Genomic DNA, 23,910 nt, shown 5'->3' with positions numbered 1-23,910 from the left:
TTACATGTGGGGGCCTGGGCAGTTCCAGGGGTGGGGGACTGTTCTGTGCACCGTAGGCTGCATCATTCAGTGGCACTGTACAGTATCCAGCAGCATGCCTAGCTTCTGACCGCTGGGCCAGTAGTGACCCCCAGCCTCCCTCTCCCATCATGACAGCAAAAACTTCTCTAAGTATCACCACATGTCCCGGGAGGGCAAAATCGCCCCCAGGTTGAGATTCCCAGGTCTAGGTATATGGCAGGAGCTGTGGTAGGCAGCGTGTAGGGAAGGACAGAAGGCTTCCCCTGGCAGCCAGTTGGACAGGGCGAGACTGAAGGCCTCAAGGCCAGGGCAGTGGGCATGTGGAGAGAAGGGCAGGGGCAGGGTGGATGGACGGGGCCACGGCCACTCAGTGCTGCTGGGGCAGACCAAGGAGGGATACTCAGGGTGCAGCCTGAACAGGCCCCGTCTCTGCTCCCAGGGGAGGAGGAGGCTTTCTCTAGCCTGGCAGGTGCCAGGAACACACCTTTGCCTGGATTCTTACAAGTTGAGTTGAACTTCTTTGGGAAATATTTCTCTTTGTTATGGAATCTCTGAAACTTTACAGTTTTTGTTTTTGTTTTTTTTTTACCAGTTTGTGCCTTTAGGAAAAAGGTGTATTTTCCCATATGGATTTCTGCTGCCTAAATGAAGTCATCAGAGGAAACTGATTATTTGTTTTAATATCTCAGGCAGCGGGTAGTGGAACTTCTGTGTCCATCTCTCCAGAAAGCCACAATGCGGCCAACAGCCAGCAGTCTTAAAGACCTGAGAAAGAGTCCCAGAAATCAGGAGCCGGCCCTGCATCCTGTCGCGGAGGCATCTTGGCTCAGGCAGTTCTGCGCAGTCTTGTGTCGTAGTCTCCAGGACCCAGGACTGCTACGGCAGCTGGTCCTGTGCCCCCGGGCCCCAGGCCTTCAGAGACACATGCGAGGAGCAGAAGCCTCCCTGGGCATCGGTTCTCCTGTGATTTGAGTCCACCACGTTAACAGACACACCTCTCACGATTCAGGGAGGCTGGGTGGTCATGGTCCTCTACAGGGTGTGTGGCTGGCCAAGTGCTGGGGTGCAGGAGAGCCAGGAGGGCAGGGCAGAGTGCGGCTGGCACAGCCCCCGCTGCTCCCTGACATTCGGCCCCTGCTGTGCCCAGGCTGTCCTCGACGCTTCACATGAAGTACATTATTTAGTTTTCACACAGCGCTCCAACTTGGGAACTGTTAGTAGGTTAAATTGCTTGCTCCCAGTCGTACGCTTGGATGGCCCTCTGACTTGGCAGCCGCACTACCCGGCAGCCTTCCTGGGAGAGCCTGTGGTCAGGAGAAAAGGGAACGAGCCCGCCCAGGCTTACCCGGGTTACCCACGCGCGTGCTGGGGTCGTGCATGTGAGGTCAGCGTTCACACAAGGCTCCGGCTGCTGCTCCGCAAGTCTCTGAGCTTCCCCTGGGCTCCTTCCTGGCAGCGGGTGAGCTGGGGGGTGGGGGAGGGGGTGCTGTCACTGACATTGATCACAGTGCCAGCAGGAGCCATCGCAGAGCCTTCCCACTGCATGGGGTTCGTGACCGGCATCTCACTTGGTCCCCACACACGAATGTCTCTGAGAGGCCCTGCACAGGTCACTTTAGCTGTGCAGTGGAGGAAGAGCTGGGGTTCGGACCCCGGGTTGTCTGACTGCAAGGCCCCCGCCTTGATCCTGAAGGCAACAGAGTGTACAGTTCCACAAGTGGAGGGGCCAGGCGGGCAGGGGCCAGGGAGCACACCTGCTGCCTGGCACATGGGCTCTGGGCTCACCCTGCTCTTGCCCTCAGCCCCTGTGGGGCCTTGTCACTGGGCCATGGCTCCCACTGAGTTTGGTGACCTGCGGATGGCCATTGGCTCGCTCAGGCAGCTCCTGTCCCCAGGAACCACCGAGGTCGCCACAGGGCTCAGCCCTGGGCCAGAGTGTGCTACTGCCACCTGCCAGTGCGTCAGGGACCCATGGTTCCTAGTGGGGCTCCTGTGGCCCCGTGTGTAGGGCTCAGAGGCCGGGGCTGCCACCTGCCATGTGCCCTACTGGCTTTCCTTCCAGCCTGCCCTCCTTGGGGTGGGGCACTTCTGGATGAGGTAACCAGAAAGATCCAGGTGGGGAGGACAGCTTGAGTCTGTGCACGTGGAGTGCCCGGTCTGAAGCTGGACGTGGGGAAGACAAGCAGCCAGTGACAGCGTTGTCTGTGAGCCTTTCAGATGTGGCAGCCCTGCAGCCCCAGCTTGCGCTTCTGCTTCCCTTAGGGCGGTCCTTCGTGAGGAGCTCTTGTGGTGGCGGGCAGCCGCCCTCCCCTTGCTCCCCAAGGTTCTGTGGTGCTGTGTTCTATGTAACTGGCCCACAGATCCTGCCCCGTCTCCCTCCTGTTGGGAGCCTGCGTGTTGTCAGATTTTTGCTATCACAGCTAACATTCAGAGTCATCCTGGAACTTCCACATGCATTTCTCATGCATCAGTCTTTGAATTTGTACCATTCTGTCAGTGGACAGTTCCTCACTCTCATGCAGATTCCTTTAATTTGCATCAGCAGAGGTGGGAGGACTCAGGGGGACTCCCACTCCAGCGCCGGGCAGTAACAGGGGCTGAATAAATGCACACGGAGTAAGGGGCATGACAGAAGTTGGCCAAGACATGTGGGTTCTTCAGCATCTGTGATGTGGTGAATGATCAGAGTCAGAAAAAGAAAAAGGCATGAAAAACAGTTAGGCAGTCATTACTACGTGCCACGCACTGTTCTGTATTTTGCATTAAATAAATGTCATTTAATCTTCACAACAAACCCAAAGGAAGATGCTATCATACTTAGTTATTGAAATGTCCATTTTACAAATGAAGAAACAGAAGCACAGAGAGAGAAAGCAACCCACCCAAAGCCACACAGCTCTGGAGCCCCTGACTGAGGTCAGAGCCCAGCCGTCTCTCCCCAAGGTCTTGGCTCTCTGCCCTCTGCCCTCTGCCTCTGGCAGTTCACCTGTTTGCCTAGCAGCTCCAGCAGGCCTGAACTCAGAGCCAGCCCAAGGCGAATTCCAGACGGTCCAATTTGGGCTTGACCCCACCTCTGGGGTACCTAAAGGAATGTCCTTAGCCTCAGTTTTCCTACTTAACAAAGGGGAGCATCCCCCATTCAGGGCTGAGATGGGTAAGTGAGAATATGAAGTGCCTGGGTCCTTGTAAATGTTAAAATCTGAGTTTCTTCCCCTTCCTTTGCACAGAGGCTGCCACCACTTGGGGAATTGGCACATGATAACATCTGAAGTGTAGTGTTTGTGTGTCTCTGGGGATTGGTAATGTACTAACCCTCAGATGACCTCTTCCAGCACCTGGCGCTTTGGAAAGCACTTAATTTCTTGCGGCTTCCGTAACCCTGCTTACTCGTCCTAGCCTACTGTCCCTCTCACCCTGGGCACAAACCCGCTTGTCACTCAGGAAGCTGCCGTGACTGTCGCCTCTTGTCTGGAGCAGTGTCTAGCCTGGCAGCATGGCGCTCAGCTCCTTCCCAATCAGACCCCACCAGCCCGCCCTCTGCCCCTCTCAGCCCCCTGCCACCCTCCAGCCCTCCAGTGGCCCACTGTGGCTTTCCCTCATTCTGCTTGCGCTCAGCTCAGATGTCCCCTCCGATCCTCCGCCCCTGCCTGCCGCCTACAGTGCCACGGCCACCTCTCCACTCACCACACAGAGAGCTCTGAATCCCAGCTATATCTCCCCTGTTGTAGTCCTGACCTGGGAACAATTCGAGAGGGCCTTCTTGCCCATCTCTGCACAAGTAATTACTCACTGAATGAATGAGTGGCATGCCCCTGTGATGCTCCAGATGGTCACTGGGTGGGACTAAGAAGTGGACTAGTTGAAATCTCTGGTACATGTAATAGAACCTTAACTCAGTTGAGTAACGTGCCTTAGAAAGTCCAGCGGTGGTGCTGTGTTCCAGGCACAGCTCAGTTCCAGTGTCCTCCTGCAGGTGACTGCCCCCTGGCAAGCTCTCCAATGGGGGGTTTCCCAGTTGCCAGTGTAGTGGAGACAGAGCCCCTCTCCCAGTAGCCCACCAAAGTGCTGGAGCACTGCACCCATCCCCAAACCAGTACCATGGCTGGATACATGCCAGCCCTGCATCATAGCTCATCCTGGCACCAGGGGTGGATCCTGCTGCCCCAGGGAGGAACCAGGGGCTGTTACAAGAAGCAGCTGATATAGCAGGTATTCTTTGCAAGCAGGTGCACCCAGTCATTGTGCCAGGCTGTCCTTACCGTTACCTTTTGCCAGCAGCCTTCCCTACCCCTGACTTCACTCAGCCTCAGGATGGTGGGAGCTGCCCTCTGGACTGTTGGGGCCCCTCCCTTGTCTGCCTGGGTGCCTCTAACTGAGGTCCTGGAATGTCTCCCTGTGTGTCCCCAGGGCCCCTGCAGGAAGCCCTGGGTAAGCTGTTCTGTCAGGGGCACGTGTGGCGGGCCTTGGAGGGCCCATGCCCCTCAGCTGTTGTACACCTTCTCTTTGCCCTGTCACAGTGACCTGCCTGACCATGAGGGGAATGTCATTCATTCTCGTCAGCCTTGGCACACTGGGTGTGAGGTGGAAAAACAGGATGTTAGCATTTGCCCTGGACAACCCAGGCCTCAGAAGTCAGCAGAGTGGGCAGTATTCCTGCTTCCTGGGAAACGGGAAAGGCTTTCCCACAGAACCCATGGCAGGAAGAGGTTATTGTTCTGCGCCCAGGTTCAGGCGGGCCCTGGCCCTGCTGGCCAACAGCGATTTGTGGCTCCAGGACACCCCACTAGGCTCTTCCTTTCCCAGCAGGGCCGTATCCTCCTACAGGACCCGTGGCCTGACCCCAGGTGTCTCTTTCCAAATGAGATGTTTTAGGTGGTTTGAAACAAAACCACAAACTGGATTTTTATAACCTGAAAGTAGTGGTAATGCTTTCAGGAAACATACATGTTGAAGAAAAGGAAAACAGTCCCAAAGTCCCACCATTAATATTTTCACCTGAGCCAGCCCACAGGTTACTTTGGCCTCTGTAACATGTCCAGCTTCCCTCTATTGTAACACTGTAATAACATTGCTGGGAACATCTTTGTGTGTAAATCCCTGTTTAATTACAGGGTATTGTTCTTAGGTGGATTCTCAGATGATTCTGCCTTTTCTCTGCAAAGGTTTCTTTTTATGTAGTAGATATAGAATGTAGAGTCTTGCATTCTGATTTTTTTCAGTTAATATTGTTATGCAAGCTTTTTTTTTCTCTTTTTCGGGTTAAGTCTAGTCTTGAAGGAGGGTTAAACAGTACAGTTGGACTCTGAACTCCAAATCCCAGTACCGTTACTTCCCAGGTCTATAATCATGGGCAAATGACGGGGCTGGTCCAAGCCTTAGTTTCCTCATCTGTAAAGTGGGGGCAGTGGGTCACTCTGTAGGGGGTGCTCAGAGCTCTAAGTGCACAGCACAGCCCCTGACCATACGCTGCAGCCGTTGTCATCATTCCGTAGCTGCGTTTTAATGGTGTTGTGACAGCAGTCATCCCCAAGGCTGCCCCACAGATTACTTAGGCCTCCACTGCATGCCCAGCTTCCCTCTGTTGTAAATAACATTGCTGGGAACATCTTTGTGTATAAATCCCTGTTTAATTACAGGGTATTGTTCTTAAAATGGATTCTCAGAAGATGAATTGTTCTGATTTTCAAAAAGAAAATACTGTAAATATTTAAAATGCTCTTGAAAGGCCTTGGCAGAGTGATTTCTAAGACTATCGCCTCATTTTATGCATCAGCACAGGATGAGGGTGTCTGTTTGCCCGCCACCTCACCAGCCCGGGCTACCAATGTGGTATTTATCTTTGCTAATTTGATATATGGAAAATGGCGTCATGAAGTTTGTATTCCCACTTCTCTGAAGCTAGTAAGGCCAACTTGGACATGGCAGCCCAAGTCTCTCTAAAGAGGCTTAGAAGGAGGAGACAAGTGGAGAAGAGAGCGGCTCACAGCCCGGCCTGGTTTTGCACGTCGGCCAACATTCCCTGCTTCAGGTTCCTGCCCTAGGCTCTGGGCCCCTCTTTGAGCCCGACCCTCAGATCCCCATAGTGTCAGCACATCTCCCCAGAGTCCTGTGCAAGCAGGAGATGCTGCTGGTCAGACCATGGCACACCATCTCCCAGTCCAAAGGCACTGAGACCCCCTCACTCTCACCCAACACAAATCCCTCCATGCCCGGCCCCATGCCAAGTCCCGGTCCCAGAGTCTGGACCCAGGTCCTGTCTGCAGGCCTCGGACCCCAGGCGGGCCAGCTGTGTCACGGGCAGCAGGTCCTCACCGCCTCCTGGCTGGGGCTGTGGAGGAGATCCGCGTGAGACTGAGCAGAAGGCACTTCGCAGAGCCTGAAGGGATGTGTCACCCTCTGCGGGATGTAGGACTACCTGTGAGCCCTCTGAGGGCAGGGACCCTGTGTGATGGGTGCACCCCGCATTCCGAGGGCTCAGTGCCTCCTAGGAAGCAGGTGAGCTGGCACAGCCAGGCAAAGGGAGCCATGGGACTTGGTGGGAGGCTGGGAGGTGGGCTGGCCAGGAGCCCCTGAGGGCACTGAGGCAGAGGAGGTCAGGATCTGCCGTGTGCTCGACTCTAGTGATGGGACTGGTGGTCCAGGGTCGGCACACTGCCATGGGAGCCCCTGAGAGTTCACAGTGGCCTTAGAAAGCAGGCGCAGGGGCGAGAGGTGCAGGCAGCCCTCTCTCTGGCCCCTGAGCCCAGGCCAGATGCTGGCCCAGCTCAGACTGTGTAGTCCTCCAAGGAGCTGTCCCCATTTCAGCCCCACAGGGAGGCCAGAACTCAGCTCTGTTGGAGCAGCTGTGGACAGCCCCCAGTGACCCCACAGCTAGGGTGGCTCTGCCCACGCAGTCATGGGCATTCCACTCGTTCCATCCCACATAGCAGGCCAGCCGGCAGCCAAGGAGACTGGGAAACAGCTCAGTTGGGAGAAAAGAGAGTTAAAGAGAGGTGAGGGGTGAGAGCTGAGGTTTCAGACACTCCCTATAAAAATGAAAACAAGCCATCCATCTTTCTCACTGGCGTCTTACCCCGACGGCGGCCTTTGTGGGTCTTGCCCCGATGTCTATGAGGAAGGCAGCCCTGAAACCTAATCCAGCAGCCAGCTAGCTGCTGCCAGCCCCCACACTGCAGGGCTGTCCTCAGTTTTTGGGGGACCCACCCCTGATAAGGCCAGCCTCTCCTGGAAGCCATCCTGGCAGAGGAGTACCTTCACCCAGAGCAGAGAGCACTTTGGGGTGTCTTTTTTTTCCCCAAACGAATAACCAACCTCCTCCCCCTTTGGCCATTGAAGCATTTCAAAGCAATTGTAAAAATTATATGAACCCCATTGAAGAACTGTTACAACAATGTTTATACCCAGTGTTTGAAACAAAGACAATAATATTATAAATAATTGTAGATGATAAAGATAGGCAAGAAAAAATAACATCATTAAAAGAATTTTACAAGATGGACCGTTCACAAAGATGGATGGAGTAACACAATACATTAAAAATATCTGCAGTTAACATAAACCCAGCATAGTGGACAGAAACCATCTGCTGGCCAGCCTCTCCCTGGCATGGTCCTGTGTCATCCACAAGGAGCTGTGCCGGGGGCCTCTCACCATGGCCATAGTGAGAATGGGGTCCCCAGAAAGAAGGGTTGTGTGCCCTGGTAGCAGACAGAGGCCTGTGGCCTGGGACCTACTTAGAAGACCATGAACAAAAGGGAAACTGAGGTCCAAGGAAGTACCTTCCTTGGGGTCACAGAGCTTCCCCCGGGGACCCTTCCCTGACCCCAGGTGAGTTGCCCTGTGACACCCACTGCTTCTCCATCACAGCGCCGTGACTGTCTTCCTGGGTAGCCCCGCATGAGTCCCGTGGCTTCTGCGTCTCAGGTCGGCATGCATGGGGAATAGCAGGTAACCAGCGGGAGCAGGTGCCAAAGGCCTGGCCTGACCCCAGCTGGCATTCCCAGGCACTGGGGGTGTCCAGCACTCCAGGTGCACACCAGCCCAGCCAGCTCTCGTGACCTGACTGAGACTGGTGTCATTATCCCAGTGGACACATGAAGACACTCAGGCTTCAAGGAACAGTGCTCAGCAGAGACACCAGGGCACCTTTGGTGGCCTTACGTCCCCTGCTCCTCTTTCTCCTGTTACTCAGTATTTTGATTTTGTTAAAATAAACAAAATTTGTTTCTAACCCTGAAAATCTTTGACTATTTCAGACAGAACAGACAAGCCTGTAGCTGGCAAGATCAGATGGATATGACCGCTCTGTCACAGGCGTCAAACCTCTCACACTCTGTCTTTTTAAGAAACAGTATTCCCAGTAAAATGCCCCCACTGCTGTCCCTGGAGGTGACACCCGCCCCTGGGTCAGGGATGTGCTCTCCCTGCATAGGACTCAGTCCCAAATTGTTCGACTGTTTCTGTGTCTGAGTTCTTACACGCTTGATCTCACGCCGAACAAGCTCTGTTGGGGCACTTGCTGTTTTCACGGGAGAACTTGCCGTTCCAGCCAGCAGTTCTCCTCAGCTCCTTCGCCTGCTGTGTGCCGCCAGAGCCTGCATGTGCCACAGCGTGTGCACCTCTTGCCCGTCTGAGGGCAGGCAGCCTGTTGCCACGGTACCCCTCTGCAGAGCAGTGAAAGTATTTCTCCAGGTGGCCCTGGGAAGTGCATGCATCTGCAGGGCCTGGCAGGTGGCAGGGCTGCTTAGACCTGCTGGCCTTTCCCCACCCTCCTGGGCCTCACCCCACTTAAGCTTCTAGCCAACTGAAGGATGCAATCGCCAGGTTTTCTGAGCAGCTTTCTCTGCACCCAGAAGCTGACTTGAAGCCTGATTCCTTGGAGGTCTCTGGGACTGGCCCTAAACATCAGGCCTTTGTGAGAATCCTTCCAACCTGGCCAACAGGGTGGTGCTGGGATCCTCATGGGCTCTTGCTGGAGATGAAGGGAAACTAGGGTGTTTATTTGAAAATTGGGCCCCTGGTTTTTACTCTTTCCCATTTCTGCCAGACACCACTTCCCATCAGTAACTTGGCTGTGGGTTCTAATCCTTGCTCCCTGAGCCCCTGTGTGGTCACTTCACAGAGCTGGAGCCAGATGCTGGCCCTCCCTCCCACTGACTGCCCACCTTTTTTATTGTTAGAAAGGGAATTGCTGGTGGCTGGAAGCCAGCCTGTGGTGCTGGGCGTGCCCCAGGCAGTGGGTGACTTCTCTGAGGCAAGGGTGCACTGCAGGCAAGGGAAGGCTGAGTTCCCTGTGGCCCGACCAGTGTCAAGCTTGGCATTTAGAGCCAGCCCAGGACCAGCGTGGGCTTTGGTGGAGCCACCTGCACTCCCAGCTCAGGCGTCTGAGGCTGTTCACAAATTGTTCCCCTCCCCCACGCTATACCCCTGGCTCAGGTGAGGACTCAGAGCAGGAGAAATTGCTCCATTCCTGCCCTCCTGGAGGTCCACAAAAGGGGTAGTCAGCCCCACAGTAGCACGTGCTACCAGACAGATGGGCTCTGTGAAGGAAGAAGGCAGGTCTGGCAGGGAAAGAGTGGCTTCGTGGGGCCTGGATGCACTTCTGTGGAAGCAACATTACATGGCCTGTGATTCAGCGTTCACTAGGGTGACCAGGAGGGGTCTGTACAAAGGCCCTGAGGCAGGAAAGGCACTGAACAGAAGGGTGAGAAGGCCACATGGCTGGCCCAGGGGCAGGGGTGGATAGTGGGAGAGGTCACGAGGCTAACTCATGCTAGGGCCTGGTGTGGACTTTGTCCCCAACCTCAGGACTAGAGAAGCCACTAGAAACAGGCCTGAGCATGTGTCTCTGTGAGGGTCCTAGCACCCACCTCCCAGCCTGTTTTGAAGAATGAAGCCCTGGCAGTGTCTCGCCTCCTGGTACACCCTCTGGGCTGCCAGAAGAGAGGGATCCGAGGCTCGGATCAGAAGGCTTCCTTCAAATTCCTGGACCTTGAGATGGCTCTCCTGGGGAAATGGGGTACCAGCTGGCCCGCCACGGACACAGAAACAACAGGAAGACGTGGAGCCTGTGCCTGACAAGGGCAGACGCCATAGCCACGTCAGAACACACAGCAGGGAAGAAGGCCATGTGCCCAGGGTGCATATGCAGGTCCCTGCAGACTGATGCAGGCGCCGAGAGGCAGCGCGGCCCCCTTCCTGATAGTCCCACTCCCTCCTGAGAGGAGAGCACATGGTACCAGCAGGAGTTGGTAGGGGCCTTGTGTCTGAGTCTGTGTGTGTCCGTATGTGTGTGCCAGGGAGTGCGTGTGTCAGGGAGCGTGGGTGCCAGGGAGCGTGTGTCTGTGCCTGCAAGTGCGTGTGTTTGTGTGTGTGGTTTTTCTCACAGGAGGGAGGTGAGTGAGAGGCCAGCTTCCTGACAGGGCAGTTATAAAACATTCCTTAAACTTTTATTGGACTTGCCACCCTTAAAGATAAATATTTTTCGATTTTATGGGCTTGTTTTAGGGCCCTGAGCTTAATCATAGCTTTGTAGCCACCTTTTAAAAAAATTAAATATTGATTTGGCAAAAGGAGCCCCCTTCCCCACCTTCCCCACGCCCCGCCCGCTGGGGCCTGCGCTCTGAGCTCGAGGGTTCCTACTGCTCAGCTCCTGCCCTTCTCCCTCCGTGTCCTCAGGCTGCACTAGGCTGACCCTGAAGGAGAGAGAGAGAGGGAAGGAAGACAGCTCCTACCCATCCTGCCCCCGTTGCCTGCTCCCCACCCAGCCTGCGCAGAAGGGACATTTAGCCCAGCTCATGGGCGCCCACAAAAGAAAGCTGGCAGGGGGTCTGGACAAGGGCGGCGCCCACCTCCCGTACAGGGCTGGCCACCTCAGCTGGCCCTGGTGGAGGTCGCCACCCCCCGCCGCCACAGACCCCAGGCCCCTTCCTGCCCCGCGAAGGTCCTGAGTGAAGCCCCCTCCCATGCGCCCCCTCAGATCTCTGTGGGCAGCTCCTGCTTGCCTGTGAGGCCTTAACCCACCCTCCCTGACCACCCTCCCAAAGGAGCCCCAGACCGCACCACCTTCTGTCACCTTGTACTTACTTCATGTCACTTACTGTCACAAATGGTCTCCTGCATTTATGTATTGGTTAAAGTCTGTCGCCCTTGCAAGCATAACCCATGTGCTGTATCCCCCCGCCCGGAGGGTCTGGTGCATACGAAGTCTTCAGCGGGTGTTTGTGATGTGTGCTGAGTCAGTGGCACATGCACATACCCACGGCTGCTGGCGATGGTGGTGTGGTAATAAAAGTGGTCACCATGGGTGAGACCTGGCTTTGTGTCGGACACAGTCCAAGTGCTCACATTGTATAGACCTGCAGCAACCCTACAAAGGAGGTTCCCTTGCTGTCCCCGCTTCTCGGCTGAGGAGCCAGAGTCACAGAAAGCCAGGTGTCGTGCTCGAAGCCATGCAGCTGGCCTGAGCCCCAGCCGGGGTTCAGATCCCGGCAGTCTGGCTTACCACCTGAGCTCTCGGCTTACGCTTGCTTCCTGGGGGAGAACAGAGGGCGACAGCGTGTGCCCTTTCAGGCCGCCGCACCTGGGCTGAGCCTTGTGCAGCAGGCACCAGCCAGTTCCTGGGGGACCCCCAGCTGGAGATACTGGGACCGTAGGGCTGTGGGGAGGGCGCCTGGGCACCGAAGCCTATACTGCCAGATCACAAGTCAGGTGCCTTGTGGGGATGGACAGGCATGTGACAGAGCTGAGGGAAGCCAGTCTCTTGTAATGGCAGCAGCACCAGGCAGGGATGGAGCCGCTGGGGGGCCTCGGCACAGGGCAGGCCTGCTCCCGCCCCACCCATGGCTCGGCATGGGAATAAGAGGATAGATCCTCTGGCTTTTCAAGACAAACTAGAAATTCAGAATTGCACGTCAAACATCCTGAGTTTGAAGGTGATTCAGTCATTCAGATATTTCAGAAATGCCACGGAAGCTGGTTTCCACTCTCAGGCTATCATTTCCTTTTTGTCTCTGGTGAGAATGTGAGCCCGGGAAGGAGGGCCTGGTGCCTCTACCTGTGAGTGCAGAGAGAAGCAGCAGGAAGGCCTCATTAGGGAGGAGGTGGCCCTGAACTCAGCCTTGAAGAGGTCAGGAGAGCTGGCCTGGGGAAGGGTGTTCAGATAGGAGCACAGCTCTGCTCAGGAGAGAGGGCGCCACTGCCCGAGGCAGGTGGGCCATGGGGGACACTGGCTGCGGCATGGGGCCCGCGACCCCTGAAGAGGTGGGGTTCCCCCTGAGGGATGCAGGGTCTTCACCATGAGCCAGACGGAGCCCCTGGATCTCATGGGCCGCTTTGTGAGGGGCTGGGTCAGAGGTGATTGGGGGTCCATGCTCCAGGAGGATGGGGTGACCCCAGATGGAAAGGCAGAGAAACAAGCTGAAGACCAGAGCAGACTCAGAGGCCAAGCGGACATGGCAGCGAGGGCAATTCTTGGGACTCGGCCTGACCCAGGGGGCCTTGCCCATCAGCGTCCCTCTCAGGTGGGCCTGGGGACGTCACCAGCCCCTTCTGCCCAGCACAGGCCCACTGGGGTCTGTTTGAATGTGGGGAGGAGCAGTATACACAGGCCCTCCTTGTGTCATCCTGACCCCGCCCAGCACCTAAGGCGTGGCAGGCAGTCTGGAGTCCTCCAGGCTCTCCAGGCAGGGCCCACCGTCCTATGGCTGCTGGGGCTCAGACCTCCAACAAGACCCAGCTTGACAGCTTTCGAGCAGGCCCAGGGCATGGTGCTGCCAAATCCAGGCAGGCAGCACAGGAGAGCCAGTGCCCCATCTGCAGGGGCAGACACACGCCCAGGGAACGCGGGTCCACAATTTTAATTGCTGGCCACTGGTCCACAATCTGCCCTGATAGGGCACCTCCAGGGGCCACATTTGGCCCCCAGACAGCTGGATCATGGCTGCAACTGTAGGTTTGCAAGCCAGCCTCTCAGCGAGGCTTGCCCCCATGGCAGTGGTCGCTGCCGTTTGCACGCACCGTGCCCGTGCTGGCTGTTTCACGTGCCCTGCCTCGTTGGTTTTGGGGTTCCTTTCCACCAAAGTCACAGGCCAAGCTTGGCGAGCACGAGGGCCTCATGCAGGGTCACAGCTAGGCTCTGAGGCTGTCCTCCAGCCCAGCCTGCAACTCTGTGACCTGTGCCTGGGCAGAGGGACACAGGCAGGGAGGCTGAGCCCAGAGAGGCAGCACTGATGGGCAGGTTAGTCAGTCGGAGAACAGGCTAGGGGAGGAGTGCCAGGAGGCAGCTCTGGGAGCAGCACCTTGAGAATGCCCCCTCCCCAGGGCACCCACGACGGTTCAGGGCAGTCCACAAACAGGCCTACAGAGGGTGTTCCTTGTCACGAGTCTGTTTTAACATGTGCTCTGTTGGTGACAAGGGATACTGAGTTTCCACTTACTGTAGTGTATAACACTTCTGATTGAATTGATAAGTTCATTTAAAGAAATGCCTAGCAAGCAACAGAGGTGGTGGCAGTGTGTGTGTCAAAAATCGCAATGCTGGGAAGAGGCCCAGGCCTCTGCACTTTGCCCTCCCACCCCCACACTCCTAGGCCCTCTGGAAGCCCCCGCCAGGCCTCAGTGTGGCCCACCCAGTGCTCCCAGCTTCTGCACCGAGCCCGTCAGCTTGGCCCAGCTCACCCCTGTGCCAACCACTGGGCAGAGGATCCTCATGGCAGATGGCTTCCTGTTGGGCCCCTGCCAGGCCTTGAGGCCTCTAGCTTTCTCAGCTCCACTTCCAGTGGTTGGGCTTGGCCCTGCCTCAGTCCTCCCTGGAGGTGGGGTGGGAGGCCTCTCTGGGGCCTGTGATGACGACAGCATCAGAGACAGTTCTGAATGATCGGCTTGCTTCAGGAGGTCATTGTCCCCAAGAAGAAGTATGGGAGAGGACATCGCTGACCCCTTCTGTCCACAGCTCCCTTCTCTAACTGTCTAGAATGCATTTACTCACTTATTCATTCAGAGTCCACTGAGGCCCAAGTAACCCCCACACACACCCCCGGTGGCGCCTCACCCTTTGTCCCCGCCACACCAGCTCTACTTCTTCCCTGCTCAGGGCCTTTGCACACACCGTCCCCTCTGCCCACCGCACTGCTTCCTCTCCTCTTCCCACGGTTTCCTCGTATACCTCCTCTGGTCTCATCTTAAAAGGTCACTCAGGGCCCCTTCCTTGTCCTCCCCATCTCTGTAAGCCGCTCACTAACTGTCTTCTCACTCATAGCACCCTGTTCTTCCCTGTGGCCCTTGTAAGAGGCGCTTTGTCAAATGGTGAGAACTGGGTCCCCAAGCCCAAATGGGTCATGGTTCCAGCTTCACCCCTTACTTAGCTGGGTGTTCTTGGGCAAATGACTTCACCTCTCTGGGCCTCAGTTTCCTCTATGTCTAAGTTGGGGGAAATAATAAAACTTACTACAGGGTTGTTGTGGCTCAGTGGATTAATATAAGAGCACATTTAGAAGAGAATACACACCTAGTCACACCCAGTCCTTGGGCGCTTCTGATGCCGTTGGCTCGCTGTCCACCCAGACCACCGGGTGTACCCGCTGTAGGCCGCTTGAGGACAGGCACAGTCAGCACACTTGGTAAACACCTGTTGGCAAATGCACGTGCCACACCCTGCTGGGGCCTGGGGCAAGGAGAGGGACTCCTGCATGCCACCCCTCAAGGAGCTCACAGCCCCCAGAGGAAGCTCCCTGAGGACAGGCAGGCGAATGCCTGAGAAGGACCCTGGCCATTCCAGAAGGTGTCATAGCTGAGCTGGAGAAGCCAGGGGATGGCACGGGGCACATTGGGTAGGCGCCGGCAGTGTGGCTGAAGCTAGGAGAAGGCCCACTGCGAGCCTGGGGGGCTGCCAGGCTGGACTCGAGAGCCTGAAACTGCTCCAGAGGGGGGAGGGGTGGGAAGGTTGGCGTGGCCCAGGTGTGCTCAGTGGTCAGTGGCAGGAAGGCCAGTGAGGAACCGCAGCAGGGACCAGGCCAGAGACCCCAAGGGCCTGCTGGGACCCTCCCCACCCCCAGCTGGTCCTGCCTGAGCCTGGCACAGCAGGTACTCATTTTAAACCCTCCATTGCTTTGGCTTGAATCCTTTCAAGCCCATATTTCAAGGACACAACCCAAGCAACGAAGTCGTTTCTCTGAGCTCCATTTTCTTCCCTCTGCTCCCAGTCATAGCTTCTTCCTCTGTTTTTGTTTCCAGTCTCGTCCTGTCCTTTGGGAGAACCCCAGAAGGTCATGGCCTCGGCCACAGACCGCCACCATGGTTGCCGTGCATCTGGCCTGCACCCCTGGGCTCCCGGCGCATCCTGCCCTGCCTCAGCCAGCCCTCCATGTGCCACGACCCCTCTCCTGTGCTTTCCCTCACACCCGCCTCCACGCTTCGCTCACACTGTCCTTGCCTGGGAGTTTCCAGAGGGCAGCCATGGCCTGACTTGCCGCGGTCCTCAGCAGCCAGCAAAGGGTTCAGCCTGTGGCCAACACTGTGGGTGGGGCTCCCGAGGCGTCACTCTGAGTGCCCAGGCCAGCGGTGCCCCTGCCCCAACACCCCCTCAGGGCTCACTGCGCTCCTTCAGGGCCCCAGCTCCCCAGTGCAGCCCCTCAGCGAGCCAGAGACCACGTGTTTTCACATGGTGCAGCAGGCACGTCTAGCGGGGACCAGCTCGTGTTTCTGGGTGCTCGTGCCCAGTGCTCTATGAACCCCAGTCTAGAAGATGTAAAAGGGAAGTGGGGAGGGGGCATCCACTCCAGTTTTCTGACAAGGCAGAGGTCATCCCAAGCTTCTGTTCTGCCGTACAATCTCTAGGCCTCCCTGCCGGACGCCCACCATCTGAATTACTGGGACGGGAGCTGGGGGATGGCCTGCAGCCTCCCTTCCTCGTGGTGTGCTCGGCCAGAACCCTCAGGGCGTATGGATGGGCCAGTCACACATTCTGGGACCCATCCCAGGGCACACAGAAGCAGAAGAGGACAGTCAGCTTGAGCTGCCTTTTAAGGGACACGTCAGCTGGGCAGAGAGACAGGGCAGGCCTCTAGGCAGGGGAGCCAGCAGGAGCTGAGGGCTAAGGCCCTGCTGTGCCCATTGCCTGGAGTCGGAACAGAGACAGGAGATGGAGCTTTGGGGAAGAGCGGCGGGCTGTGGCGTTTGTAACCCCTATCTGCAGAGGGGTACGGGGACTTAGCACCACCCTGATCACTGACTTGCCTGAGGACCTCACAGTCCAGGAGAGACATGGGTGAATCCCTGTCCTCCACCCAGGCAGGTGTTTTGATGGGGGACGTGGAGGACATGGAGCCCCCCTGTGTAACACTCCCCATCTGGTCCTGCCTGGCACAGTCCCAGCCATCTGGGACACAGATATTCTGCTCAGCCTCAGGTGCCAGATGAGGACCAGCCCAGAGAGCTCACATGGCCATCTTCAGCCACACAGTTGGTGATGAAGCTGTGCCCCTAGGAAGGGCCCACTCTGGGCACTTGGGAACCAAGCCCACGCTCCTGGAAGGGGTTGGCTGCCTGATCGCAGGAGGCCCCAGCTTAGAAACATGGTCCAGTTACGGGAAGATTGGGAGGGCTTTTGGTTTTCATTCGACACAGTGATTTCACGGACCCACCCTGACAGGGAGCATGGCATGCTTGACCTCAGGAGCGAGGAGTGTTGGATTAACCCCAAAAGCCCCGTCTCCTGCCAACTATCTGATATGGCCTGAGCTGAGCCTTGGGCCTGGTGTGCATCCAGACATAGTCACTTCAGGATCTGGAGCCCAGTTGAGCTGACCTGGGGTGGCCGGCCCTGGGCCTGAGGGCAACACCCTGCACCAAGCTGGCAGAGCAGCCAGGGCCGTACAGGGTGCCCGCACTTAGAGCCACCAGCCGGGCAACAGGGACAATGCCAACTTCTGGGGAAGCTCACCCTGTGCCAGGCTGGCGCTGAGTCAGCACCACACATGCCTCTCATTACTAGGACAGGCTCTGCTAGCATCCTGAGCCCAGAGCCCATGAGGACTCTGGCAAGGCACCTCTCAGGGCCACCACCATTTGCCTTTGTCATTGGGGCCGCCAGTGAGGAGAGAAGGCCATGCATTTGTGGAGCTTCTCCCACATGTCATCCCTTCACCTGGCATTAATCCTCCTATCGGCTGTGTGCTGTAGGGATTTGTGCCCATTTTACAGATGAGAAAACAGATGAGCTGCCCGCCCTATGAGACAGCATACAGCAAGCCCGAGAATAGCCTGGGCCCTTGTGGCTCCAGCCCCACCCTCTTTACCGCACAGATGGAGTCAGGTGGGCAGGGTGGCCGAGCAGGTGGGCACAAGAAGGGTTCTGTCTGTCGACCTGGATTTTGTCCCAGATGAAGGGAGGCCAGGTACAGTCGGAACACTACACTGCAAATAACTTCACTTTAAAAGAGAAGCTCTGGTCCTACATTTTCCTTGTACCATCATAGTTTTCCATGTCCTGTAGAAGTGCCTGCCTTGTGAAAAGGTAGTCAGGGCTTTCCCACCTCCTCAGAGAACTCCAGATGCAGTTTGCATCATCTTGACTATTCAAGGTCATGTTTGGGACGAAAGTGGGGGGCTTGGAGGGGTTATCCTGTGTAGGAGCCTGAGCTGATACCCAGGAAAAGAGCTGGGTGGGCCATTCTGGTTCACGTGTGCAGCTCTGTGCTATAGTGGGGAGGCCTCTAGCTTTCCTCCTTTCCTTCTTCTGCTGCCCTGTTTATTCAGCAAACCCTTGTTCTGTAGAGGAAGCAGCTTTGTGTAGAGATGGCAGGAAAAATGACTGTGGGATGGACAGGAGAAAGGAGGAGGAGCAGTGGAGGAAGAAACACCAGGAAGCCTGCAGCACGCATGTGGGAAACAGCCGGGCCTGGGCCGGCAGCCTCCTTGTGAGCCTGCACAGTTTTGACTTGATCCCTGAGTAAGGGGGAGCTGTGGATGACTCAGGGCAGAGGAGTGGATGACTGGAGCCATAGGTTGGTGCAGGGGTACCCCTGGGACCTTTTGCTCCTTTGTGTATTTTGGGAGGTAGAGGGGCGGTTAGAGCTTTGACCGCCAGAGAAGGAAGAGCAACATGTGAAAAGCTTCTGTCAAATTAAGAAACCTAAGCAGAACAGACCAATTACCAGCAATTGGTATTCAAAAAACTACCTAAGAAAAAATGCCTGTACCAGATGGCTTCACTGCTGAATTTTATCAAACATTTAGTGAAGACCTAATACCCATCCTCCTTTAAGTTTTCCAAAAAGTAGAAGAAGAGGGAATACTTCCAAACTCATTCTATTCTATGAGGTCAGCATCACTCTAATACCAAAACCAGGCAAAGACACCATAAAAAAGAAAATTACAGAACAATATCCCTGATGAGCATAGATGAAAAAATCCTCAACAAAATATTAGCAAACCCAATTCAAAAATACATCAGAAAGATAATCATGATCAAGTGGGTTTTATTCCAGGGATGCAAGGATGGTACAACATTCAAAAATCCATCAACATCATCCACCACATCAGCAAAAAGGATAAAAACCACATGATCATCTCCATAGATGCTGAAAAAGCATTCGACAAAATTCAACATCCATTCATGATAAAAACTCTCAACAAAATGGGCATAGAGGGCAAGTACCTCAACATAATAAAGGCCATATATGACAAACCCACAGCCAACGTAATACTTAACAGCGAGAAGCTGAAAACTTTTCCTTTAAGATTGGGAACAAGACAAGGAAGCCCACTCTCCCCACTTTTATTCAACATAGTTCTGGAGGTCCTCGTCATGGCAAGCAGACAACACAAAGAAATAAAGGGCTTCCAGATTGGTAAGGATCAAGTTAAACTGTCACTGTTTGCAGATGACATGATATTGTACATAAAAAACCCTAAAGAATCCACTCTAAAACTACTAAATCTAATATCTGATTTCAGCAAACTTGCAGGATATAAAATTAATACACACAAATCTGTGGCATTCCTGTACACTAATGATGAACTAGCAGAGAGAGAAATCAGGAAAACAATTCCATTCACAGTTACATCAAAAAGAATAAAATACCTAGGAATAAACCTAACCAAGGAAGTGAAAGACCTATACCCTGAAAACTACAAGACACTCATGAGAGAAATTAAAGAAGATACCAATAAATGGAAACACATCCCATGCTCATGGATAGGAAGAATTAATATTGTCAAAATGTCCATCCTGCCTAAAGCAATCTACAGATTCAATGCAATTCCTATCAAAATACTAACAGCATTCTTCAACAAACTAGAGCAGATAGTTCTAAAATTTGTAGACCCCAAATAGCCAAAGCAATCCTGAGAAGGAAGAATAAAGCTGAGGGAATTACACTCCCCAACTTCAAGCTCTACTACAAAGCCACAGTAATCAAGACAATGTGGTACTGGCATAAGAACAGACCCATAGACTAATGGAACAGACTAGAGAGCCCAGATATAAACCCAAGCACATCTGGTCAATTAATATATGATAAAGGAGCCATGGACATACAATGGGGAAACAACAGCCTCTTGAACAGCTGGTGTTGGCAAAACTGGACAGCTACATGTAAGAGAATGAAAGTGGATTACTGTCTAACCCCCTACACAAAAGTAAACTCAAAATGGATCAAAGACCTGAATGTAAATCATGAAACCATAGAACTCTTAGAAGAAAACATAGGCAAAAATCTCTTGAATATAAACATGAGCAACTTTTTCACACATCTCCTCAGGCAAGGGAAACAAAAGAAGGACACCATCAGCAGAACAAAAAGGCATCCTACAGTATGGGAGGATATATTTGTAAATGACGTATCCGACAAGGGGTTAACATCCAAAATATATAAAGAACTCACACGCCTCAACACCCAAGAAGCAAATAACCCTATTAAAAAATGGGCAGAGGATATGAAGAGACACTTCTCCAAAGAAGAAATTCAGATGGCCAACAGGCACATGAAAAGATGCTCCACATCACTAATCATCAGGGAAATGCAAATTAAAACCACAATGAGATATCACCTCACACCAGTAAGGATGGCCAACATCAAAAAGACTAGGAACAACAAATACTGACAAGGATGCGGAGAAAGGGGAACCCTCCTACACTGCTGGTGGGAATGTAAGCTAGTTCAACCATTGTGGAAAGCAATATGGAGGTTCCTCAAAAAACTAAAAATAGAAATACCATTTGACCCCGGCATCACACTCCTTGAAATTTACCCAAAGAATACAACTTCTCAGACAAGTACTGATTTTACAGCATCTTACTATGCAGATGGACAGTGACTGTGAAGGGGTATGTGGGGGGGACTTGATGAAGGGGGAATCCTAGTAAACATAATGTTCCTTCTGTAACTGTAGATTAATGATACCAACATAAAAAAAATAAGAAAAAAAAAAGAATACAACTTCTCAGACAAGTAGTGACTCCATGGCATCTTACTGCACTGATGGACAGTGACTGCAGTGGGGTATGGGGGCGGGCTCAGTAATATGGGTGAATGTTGTAACCACATTATTTTTCATGTGAAACCTTCATAAGAGTGTATATCAATAATACCTTAATGAAAAAAAAAGAAAGAAAGCTAAGCAGGGCATTAGTTCACTGGGCTCAGCATCTGAGCCAGGAGTCCCTGGCTGGCTGGCCTCTAGAGGGGGCACCCGGGAATTGGCAGGAAGCCCAGCCACACCTCTGCTCACCAGTTGCATATGCTGAGCACCTGCTGTAGCCTCCCCTGGCCACCTCACTCCCCTCAGCAGCTGGGGGGCCCTGCCAACAGGCAGCATACCACCCTGCTCCATGTCTTCCTGGGGCCCATGTGACACCCTGTGCTCACCAACCCACGGCCTTGGCCACCCCACTCCGGCGTCCCTGCCGGTCCCTGTCCCCGTGCCCTCCTCAGGGCCTCTCAGTGTGGACCCTCCTCCCCTGTGGCTCCTGCACCTTCCGAGCCTCTGTCCAGCTGCCGCCTCACCTGCAGGGCCTTCCCTGGCCACCATCTGCAGAGAAGCAGGGTTACCTGGCTGCTGCCAAGCTCCTCAGCTCTGACTTCCGGTGTCTTCACTTGGCTGAACGGCCCGTCACCCCCTGGTATGTGAAGGCAGCTGGGGTACTCACACACAATAGGCACTCAGGCTATGTTGCCACATATATGGATGCGCCGAGCACGTGACCTGAGCAGGCCATGGGACTTCTCTTCCCCTCTGGGGACAGAGGCTGCTGGCATGCTCGTTGCTTCCAAAAGACCAGAAAGGAAACCGTGTCTGGCCCCAAGCTGTGGAGATGTCCCCACGACTCCAGCTCCCTCCATCTTCCCAAGAGGCGGGAGAGGTCCTGCCCTTCCTAGGTTGAGGTGGCCTCCCCTGTGGCCCCCCAAAATGCCACCAACCTTGGGATGTTAGGCCACATCCACACTGCCCTGCAGCCCCTGTCTACCCAAGTGCTCCAACCAGCACGGCCGTGGGCCTCGTGCAGAGCCTGGCAGAGTAATGTAATGAAGGCCTCCTTGCTCTCCAAGTGCCCAAGCCACGCTCTTCAGTTCTCAGTGTCCCTCAACTACACTGGCAGGCAGTGGTGCCCACCTGACACGTTGGAGAGCTAGAGGCAAGCCTTCTGGTGGGCCAGGTGCAGGAGACTCGGTCTCTGCAGATCTCTGTGTGTCCTGGCTGGGGTGGGGCCACCGTGACTGTACAGGGAGGTGGTGAGCCCAGCCCCTCTCCTGGGCTATCTCCTGGCCTCTATACTGAGCTGTTCCCCCCTCCCAGCTAGAGCAGAGGTATTGTTTGACCCATTTCACAGACATGGAAACTGAGATTCAGGGGCAGAGCCCAAGTACCCAGTAGGGCCAGGGCTCCTGACCCTGTGACCTCCCATGATGGCTGCAGGGCCACAGCCTGCAAGTGGGCCACGATGACAGCAGGTCTTTGGTACACACACTGTGGTTCCCAGACGGGAGCCCCTGTGTTCATGCTGGCACAGAGACACCCTGGGACACCAGCTCAGATCCACTGGTGCCTCCCCTACCTTGGACCAGTCCACCCTGAGCCCCATGGAACCCAGGCAGGAACACCTGGTTGGAAATATTCCCAGCTGAGTCCTGCATTCGCCCCCAGATGTGAAATAACCCCCACCAAGCTACAACGAAGGGTCTGGACCCTGTGGCCACAAAGATTAAATCCTGCCCAGGGCAGAATTACAGACAGCGTTTTAGGAGGACATGCACCAGCGGGTGAGGGTCCACCCAGCCTCTCAGCAGCTGAGCCCGGGAAGAATGCTCCACCCCCACTGGGCCTGCACTGGGCCCCAGGGCTGGTAGCAGTGGGCAGTGAGCCGGGAGGTAATCACAGTGGACGGTGCAGGGGAGAAGGACTGGGATGTGGTGAGAATGAGGCAGTGACGCCACTTACAGGCACCTACTTTGTACCACGCCCTGCGCTGGGCATCGGGGACCTGTGTGGTCATAGGGGCATGAGGGCTAAAGTGCAAGGATCCAGCCCCGGGCCTGGGGCTCTGAACACATGGCAGATGGCTACTGAATGGACACTGTATGTGTAGTCCTAGTCCACCTAACCCTGGAGGGCGTGCTGGGTGTTGGCGAGGTGAGGGGTCAGCCCCATACACGCACCTGCCTCCCTGGGCCTGAGAGCCAGCAGCCCAGCCTGGGATCTGCCTCTTGGAGGTGCCTGTGTGGAGGGGTGGGCAACCCTGTGCTCCCCCAGCTGCAGCCTTCGGGGGTCAGGGAGGGGGTGAACCGTCAGAACCTTCAGCTTCAGCTGTCAAATCAGGAGCATGGGTAGGGACCCCCGAAGCTCACCACCCACCCTTCCTGTCAGCCAGGGAGGACAGCCAGCACTGGCGCCCACCGGCCGCCCGCCCACCGGCCGCCCGCCCGCCTCTCCCTCCGCTCTGCAAACGGGGCTGATACAGTAATCAGGGTGCCACATATGGGCCCTGGAAGATGACTGCTCCCTGGGCCTTTGTTCACCTTCATTATTCTGGATGAGGTTTTTTCCCCAAGTCATAAAAATGACATTTTTAATATGTGGAATTTTTTTTAAAGAAAAGCAATATGAAGAAGACTTTTATTGTCAATAAGCTCTACCTTTTAAACCAGTTAGTTATCTTAGTTTCTGCTCTAGGTATTTTAATTGAAGATTAACTGCTGTTAAAGAGTGTACACATTTAGTGAGTGAGTGTTTGGACTATTAAAATTCGGCTCCCTCGGTGGTGGGGGATGGTCTCCGCTGGGGCCACCAGGCCCCAGGCCCCTCCCCTGCTGCCAGCTCCATGGGCCATCCACGGAGGGGCGCCTGCGGTGGGGACAAAGCCTCACCTGTCAGTGGGGGGCAGGTCAGGGTGGGCGGGGAAGCACAGCCTCCTGGAGGCAGAGCCAGCTGCGTGCCTCACTCCCATCCCTCATCTTGATGGAGGAGGGAACCAAAGCTCAGAGCAGGCAGAGAAGCCACTGTGTCACATGGCCTGGCATCCAGCGCTCTGTGTCTGTCAGCACCACGCCCCCACCCCCTGCCCACCTAGTTCTCCCTGAAACCTGTCTGTAGGATCCCCTACCCCGTCTGGTCACTGTCCTCTGGCAATTGCCTAAGACTGACTTAGTGGCCAGCATGTTCCAGGAGCTGAACAGAACCTACCCAAGGAATGACTTCTGCTCTCCCGGGGTCTCTCGCTCCGGACACGTGTGTGTGCATGCCTCTGCATGCGTGTGCATGTATGTGCAGTGTGCATCAGGCAGAGCGGGCTCGCCGACTGCGCCAGCAGAAAGGTGACACTCCACGGTGCCGTCTGAGAGAGGAAAGATGACCCCTCCTCCAGCTTCCTGGGAAGAACTTGGGCTCCCGGTA

At 55.0% G+C, this 23,910-nt stretch overlaps 1 protein-coding gene across 4 annotated transcripts in view; it reads left to right on the top strand.

The window, feature by feature from the left end:
• EEFSEC (eukaryotic elongation factor, selenocysteine-tRNA specific) overlaps window positions 1-23,910 on the top strand; it is a 257,610-nt gene that overhangs the window by 222,626 nt on the left and 11,074 nt on the right. The gene's annotated exons all lie outside the window — the stretch shown is intronic.

Source organism: Manis javanica, chromosome 3 (assembly GCF_040802235.1).
Source record: "Manis javanica isolate MJ-LG chromosome 3, MJ_LKY, whole genome shotgun sequence".
NCBI lineage: Eukaryota > Metazoa > Chordata > Mammalia > Pholidota > Manidae > Manis > Manis javanica.
Note: the sequence above shows the minus strand (reverse complement) of the source record. Positions and strands in the feature narration are given on the sequence as shown.